This window comes from Bos taurus, chromosome 17 (assembly GCF_002263795.3).
Source record: "Bos taurus isolate L1 Dominette 01449 registration number 42190680 breed Hereford chromosome 17, ARS-UCD2.0, whole genome shotgun sequence".
NCBI classification, from domain to species: domain Eukaryota; kingdom Metazoa; phylum Chordata; class Mammalia; order Artiodactyla; family Bovidae; genus Bos; species Bos taurus.
In genome coordinates, this window is record NC_037344.1 from 51,516,548 (window position 1) to 51,523,136 (window position 6,589).

Consider the following 6,589-nt stretch of genomic DNA (forward strand, 5'->3'; position numbering starts at 1 on the left):
CTGGGCAAACTTTTATTTGTTCTCTGTCTCAGATGCCGTCTCTCCTTTGATTTCTCCAAACTCCGTTTTATTATTTATTTCCCTTTCTCTTGTGGCCCTGCTGCACAACTTGAGAGGTCTTAGTTCCCTGGCCAGGGATCAAACCCAGGCCACAGCAGTAAAAGTCCAGAGTCCTAATCACTGGACCATCAGGGAATTCCCACCAAAACACTGTTTTAAATAGTCAGGGCAGTCTCTCTTTTCTTAAAACGTCCCCTTCTCTTCCCCAGATCACCTTTTGACATCTTGGTTTGTTGTCTTAGGTTTCACCTCTTCTCATCAACAGTGTGGTCCAGTGAGTTATGCTAGAGTTTGGATTATTTCCTGTGGGCCATTGGCTCAAAATGGTTCTGACAAGGAGGAGGACACAAGCGACTTGGGTTTCACAAGGTACCAGGGGCTGCAGTGCGGATGTACAATTTAAGGAGAGGAGAGCTAGTGGACTTCCTTGGTGGTCCCATAGTTAATAATCCAGCTGCCAATGCAGAGAGTCAGATTCGATCCCTGGTCTGGGAGGATTCCACATGCCACAGAGCACCTCAGCCCGTGCTCCGCAACGAAAGAATCCACCGCAATAAGAAACCCTCGCACCACAATGAAGAGTAGCTCCCGATGCCCGCAACTAGGGAAAGCTCGAACGCAGTGACAAAGACCTAGTGCCGCAAGAAAATGGAAATAAATAAATGAACATTTTTAAAAAGGAGAGGAGAGGTGAAGTGGGGAGAGGGACCAGCTGGGAGGCTGCCTAAGAGAAGAACATTTTATTCTGCAACCACGTGATTTTGCCAGAAAAATCATACACCCCCAACTCCTGTAGAGTTTTATTTGGTTCATTTTAAGACTTCGTGCATTAGTGCAATTATCATCTTCTACATGTTTATCACCTGGTTTCATTTTTCAACATGAAGTCCCAGGCAAAAATCCAACTCTTTGGCTCTTGTCTATCAAATTTGGTTCCTGGCTTAAGGAGATTGCTTCAAGTAACTTTTATTGATACTGGTTTTCTTTGGCTAACATGAAACTGCCAACAACCATAATGTTAATAGTAGCTGAACTTTTTGAGTATCCTTTACGTGTCAAGCAGGATTCCAAGCGCTCGACCTACATCAATTCTTTTAAACCTCAAAACCATCCTGTGAGGCTACAGTTATACCCATTTCACAGATGAAGAGACAGAGGCACCAAAAGGTCCCACGGCTTGAAAAGCTACAGAGCTGGGAGTCCAAGCTAAGCAGCCCCTGAGAACAAACAGTAAATGCTTCCCAGGTGGCGCAAGTGCTAAAGAACCTGCCTGTCAACGCAAGAGATGTAAGAGACGCAGGTTTGATCCCTTGATCAAGAAGATCCCCTGGAGGAGGGCATGGCAACCCACTCCAGTATTCTTGCCTGGAGAATCCCATGGACAGAGGAGCCTGGCAGGCTACAGTCCATAGGATCACAGAGAGTCAGACACAACTGAAGCGACTTAGCAAAAAATGGTAGCTATATATTGGGTTGGCCAAAAAGTTTGGGTTTTTCCATAACATCTTACTTTATGGTCAACCCAATGTCATGTTTCGGAGAAGGCAATGGCACCCCACTCGAGTACTCTTGCCTGGAAAATCCCATGGATGGAGGAGCCTGGATGGCTGCAGTCCATGGGGTCGTTGAGGATTGGACACGACTGAGCGACTTTACTTTCAGTTTTCACTTTCATGCATTGGAGAAGGAAATAGCACCCCACTCCAGTGTTCTTGCCTGGAGAATCTGTGGGCTGCTGTCTATGGGGTCGCTCAGAGTCAGACACGACTGAAGCGACTTAGCAGCAGCAGCAGCAATGTCATGTTTAATACGTTGCTGTGGGTTCGCCCCTCACCTCCAGCACCACCTCCTGGCAGTGCCTCTGAAGGAGTGTGTGTTTGTGTTAGTCACTCTTGCAAGTCCCACTCTTGCAAGTACAGGGACTGTAGCCCACCAGGTTCCTCCGTCCATGGGGATTCTCCAGGCTAGAATACTGGAGTGGGTGGCCATGCCCTCCTCCAGGGGATCTTCCTGACCCAGGAATCAAACTCGGGTCTCCTGCACTGCAGGCAGATTCTTTATCGTCTGAGCCACCTGGGAAGCCCACCTCTGAAGGAGGCTTGCCAGATAATACAGGACCCCGATTCAATTTGAATTTCGAATAATCAGTGAATCCTTTTTTAGCATAAGTGTGTCTCGACTGGCAGACATTTGGGTTGTTTCCAGTGTGGCGCTATTAAGCATAAAGGTGTAAGTCCTCAGGTGGATGTGCTTCCATTTCTCTTGGGTCAGTACCTACCAGTGGGATTGCATCCCAACCAGCCAAGAACAAGCATTCCAGCTGCTCACGTCTTATTAACACTAGTCGCCCTAGTGGGTGAGAAATGGTCTCTCTCTTTGGCTTTTGGCCAGACCCACCTCCTTTCCTAGCCTCACAGCCCCATTCAAGGCTTCAGTCCCTTGATGCCTGGATTCTTTAGATTCACATCCACCCTAACAATGCTTCTGTGTGTGTGTGTGTGTGTGTGTGTGCACACTCAGTCTCTCGGTCAGATCCAACTATTTGTGACCCCATGGTCCATAGCCCGCCAGGCTCCTCTGTCCATGGGGATTCTCCAGGCAAGAACACTGGCGTGGGTTGCCATTTCCTGCTTCAGGGGATCTTCCCGACCCAGGGATTGAAATCGCATCTCTTGCATCTCCAGCATTGGCAGGTGGGTTCTTTACCACTGTGCCACCTGGGAAACCCAAACACAGCCCATCAGGAACAAATACAGTGGGTTAGAGGGCAACCTGGGCTGCTATGTGGGGGAAACATTAATGCGTCTGCTCTTGAGATGAAGGCTGTGCAAAAAGAAAGACCTAGACTTTTTTTTTTTTTTAATGCTGATGCTTGGGGACGTGGATTCTCCCAGGAGGTAAACTCTGGAATGAGCCCAAAGCAATGTGGCTTATGTATGTGTCAGATGCTGAACTGTGTTGAAGCGGGAAGAGGACTCAGAGGAAAACAGCACACCCCACCCCCACCCCTGGGCACAGACTCAAGTGTGAGGGGCGCACTCCCTGCTGATCCTGGTGCCGCTCAGCCTCTGCTCAGCCACGGGGTGCCCCTCTGTTCTCTTCCAGCGATAATGAAGCTGGTCTTTACTGAGCAGTTAGTACAGCCAGGTGCTCTGCTCAGGGCTTCAAGTCCAAGATTTCACTTAAAATCCTCTTCCAGGGCTTCCCTGGTGGTGCAGTGGATAAGGATGAAAATCTGCCTGCCAATGAAGGGAACACAGGTTTGATTCTCAGTCCAGGACTTCCCTGGTGGCTCGGATGGTAAAGCATCTGCCTGCAATGCGGGAGACCCGGGTTTGATCCCTGGGTCAGGAAGATACCCTGGAAAAGGAAATGGCAACCCACTCCAGTACTCTTGCCTGGAAAATTCCATAGAGGGAGGAGCCTGGTAGGCTACAGCCCAGGAGGCTGCAAATAGTCGGACACGACTGAGTGACTTCCCTTTCTTTCTTTCTTTCCAGGAAGATTCCACATGCCTCGGAGCAACTAATCAACTATGTACCACGACTACTGAGCCCCTGAGCTGCAACTGCTGAAGCCCACATGCCTTGAGCCCATGCTTCACGAGAGAAGCCACAGCAATGAGAGGCCCATGCACCACAGCTAGAGAGTAGCCCCCGCTCCCCACAACCAGAGAAAGTCTGCACACAGCAATGAAGGCCCAGCACAGCCAAAAATAAATACATACATACATTTTTAACCATCCTCTTCTGGCTCCTGAGATAGGTACTATTATTGTCCCACTGTACAGAGGAGGGGAATGGAGACGTGGAGTGCAGTAAATGCTCAAGGTTATACCTGGAGGAGGGAATTGGCACTGAAGCTCCAATACTTTGGCCACCTGATGCAAAGAGCTGACTCATTGGGAAAGACCCCGAAGCTGGGAAAGATTGAGGGCAGAAGGAGAAGAGGGCGACCGAGGTTGAGATGGTTGGATGGCATCACTAACTCAGTGGACGTGAGTTTGAGCAAACTCCAGGAGATAGTGAAGGACAAGGTGCTACAGTCCATGGGGTTGCAGAGTCAGACATGAGTGAGCAGCAACATGCTTGACCAAGGTCATCCTGCCAGGGCATGGCATTCTGTCTCAAATCTCCTTTCTTAGCCATTTTCTCCCTCTGTGTATCCACCTCTCCTTGCTCTCTCAGGGACCCCAACCTCTCCTGTCTCCTTCTCAATGGAGGTCCTGGTCCCAGTTCAACCCATTATGGGGGAAAACTTTGTCCCAGAGCTGATGTGACAATTTCAGCATGATCAAAAGTTTGCCTGTGATCAGTCACGGGGGATGAGAACCAGGGTCTCAGCATCTGTGCCTGTGAGGATAGGATCTCCGAGAGTCAAAATTTCTCACACCACTCACCCTGAGGAAGACAAGATCTCAGAGTCAGATTTCCAGTAGGATGAGGGCTTTTTTTTTTTTTTTAATTGCAGTACAGTTGCTTTTGAGCTTCCCAAGTGGTGCTAGTGGTAAATAATCCACCTGCCAATGCAGGACACGCAAGAAACACTGGTTCGATTGCTGGGTTGGGAAGATCCCCTGGAAATGGCAACCTAACTCCAGTATTTTTGCCTGGAAAATTCCATGGACAGAGGAGCCTGGTGGGCTACAGTCCATGGGATCACAAAGAGTCAGACACAACTGAGCGACTGAGCGCATGTGCGTGCTCACACACACACACACAGTTGCTTTACAATGTTGTGTTAGTGTCTACTGCACAGCAGAAGAGTCAGTCATACGTATGCAGGCATGCCTGCCCTTTGGGGCTCCCTCCCATGCAGGACATCACAGAGCATTCAGTGGAATTCCCTATGCTCTAGGGTCCCATCTCTGGGAAGAAAGCGAAGTCCATCCTCATCCTATAGACAACTGATAGGATGAGGATGGACTTAGCTTTCGCCCAAATTTAGGAATAGAGGCAGGATAGAGGGCCGGCACTCAGAGATGCCCGCCAAAGAGCCCAGGCAGTGTCCTGGGGAAATCGCGGCATTCCTGCGGGTCACTCTGACTGGCCCCAAAGAAGCCAGCTCAAGATGGGAGCAGAGATGGGGCCAGTTAAAAGTGAGGTGGTTCCTGCCTTCATCCACTGTCTGACCCCCTGGTTTTCCACACTCCTGGGGTCTTACTTCTGTCCTTGCAAACGGTCTGGAATCCTCCCAAGCTGGGTCAGTGGGTCACGTGATGCCTCAGACCTAATCTGCTCTCCAACGAGACCCAATTATAACCACTCGCCTGCCTGTTTCCTTCCACAGGTACCTTAGTGGTCCAGCCCACAGCCCACTCCACAGTAGCCTGGTTGTGTTGTTTGTAAAGGCCAGCCTGCTCAGGCAGCTTTATTCCTTGGCTCACCATGAAGCCTTTTACAAGAGAACTGGAAAGACTTTCTTGGAGGAATACAGGGGTGTGGGTAGAGTTGTAGTAAACACAAGTTGAGATTCCCTTCCCCAACCCCCTCCCCTTCCTTCATTCCTTGGGCCATGAAGTGTATAAAAGCACGAAAGACTGCATGTTTCTGAGCAACCTTTCTTAGTTACGGGCCCAGGGCCAAGGGGCGTGCTGTAGATTTCCCCTTATAAATTACTGCATTATAACCCACAACATGAACTGAACACGACGGAGCTGCTGGGCTCGCCGGCTCTTCCACACAGCATTTGTAACTTAAGACTGTATAAAGGGTTGGAGCAAATTCTTAGTTAATAAAGGTTGGAATGCAGCAGAAACTACTCAAACCGCAGGCAGAATGGCAACTCGGCAGCCAGAAAAGAAACGGACGCCAGGTTCTCCATCCTGTTACCTGTTTTTTTTTTCTTTTCTGTTATAAGTTATTACAAGATATTGAATAGAGTGCCCTGTGCTATACAGTGGGTCCTTGTTGGTTATCTCTTTTATATGCGGTTGTTTGCATCTATTAATCCCCAACTCCTAATTTATCTCCCCCACCCCCCATCATCCCTGTTGGTAACCGTAAGTTTGTTTTCGACATCTGTGAGTCTGTTTCTCTTTTGTAAATGAATTCACTTTTGTGTCATATTTTAGATTCCACACATAAGTGATATCATACGGTATTTGTCTTTCTCTGTCTGACTTACTTTGCATAAGATGACAAGTAGGTCCATCCAACTTCCCTGGAGCTCAAATAGTAAAGAATCTGACTGCAATGCAGGAGGCCAGGGTTCGATCCCTGGGTTGGGAAGATCCTCTGGAGAAAGGGACAGCAAACCACTCTAGTATTCTTGCCTGGAGAATCCCATGGACAGAGAAGCCTGGCAGGCTACAGTCTGTGGGGTTGCAAAGAGTCAGACACGACTGAGCCACTAACACAGGTTGCTGCAAATGGCATCATTTCATTCTTTTTTACGGCTGAGTGGTATTCCATTGTGTGTGTATATATTATTTATATATATACACACATCTTCTTTTATCCATCCATCTGTTGGTGAACAATTAGGTTGCTTAGAAAGAAGTTTCTTTACACTTGCCCAAGCTATATGT

General features: G+C 48.6%; 1 non-coding gene across 1 annotated transcript; it reads left to right on the top strand.

Moving 5' to 3' along the window:
* Positions 1 to 4,929: 4,929 nt before the first annotated feature.
* On the top strand, positions 4,930 to 4,999 carry MIR2322 (microRNA mir-2322). The gene has a single exon (NR_030874.1). It is a non-coding gene; the product is annotated as a microRNA mir-2322 (primary transcript).
* The last annotated feature ends 1,590 nt before the right edge of the window (positions 5,000 to 6,589 follow it).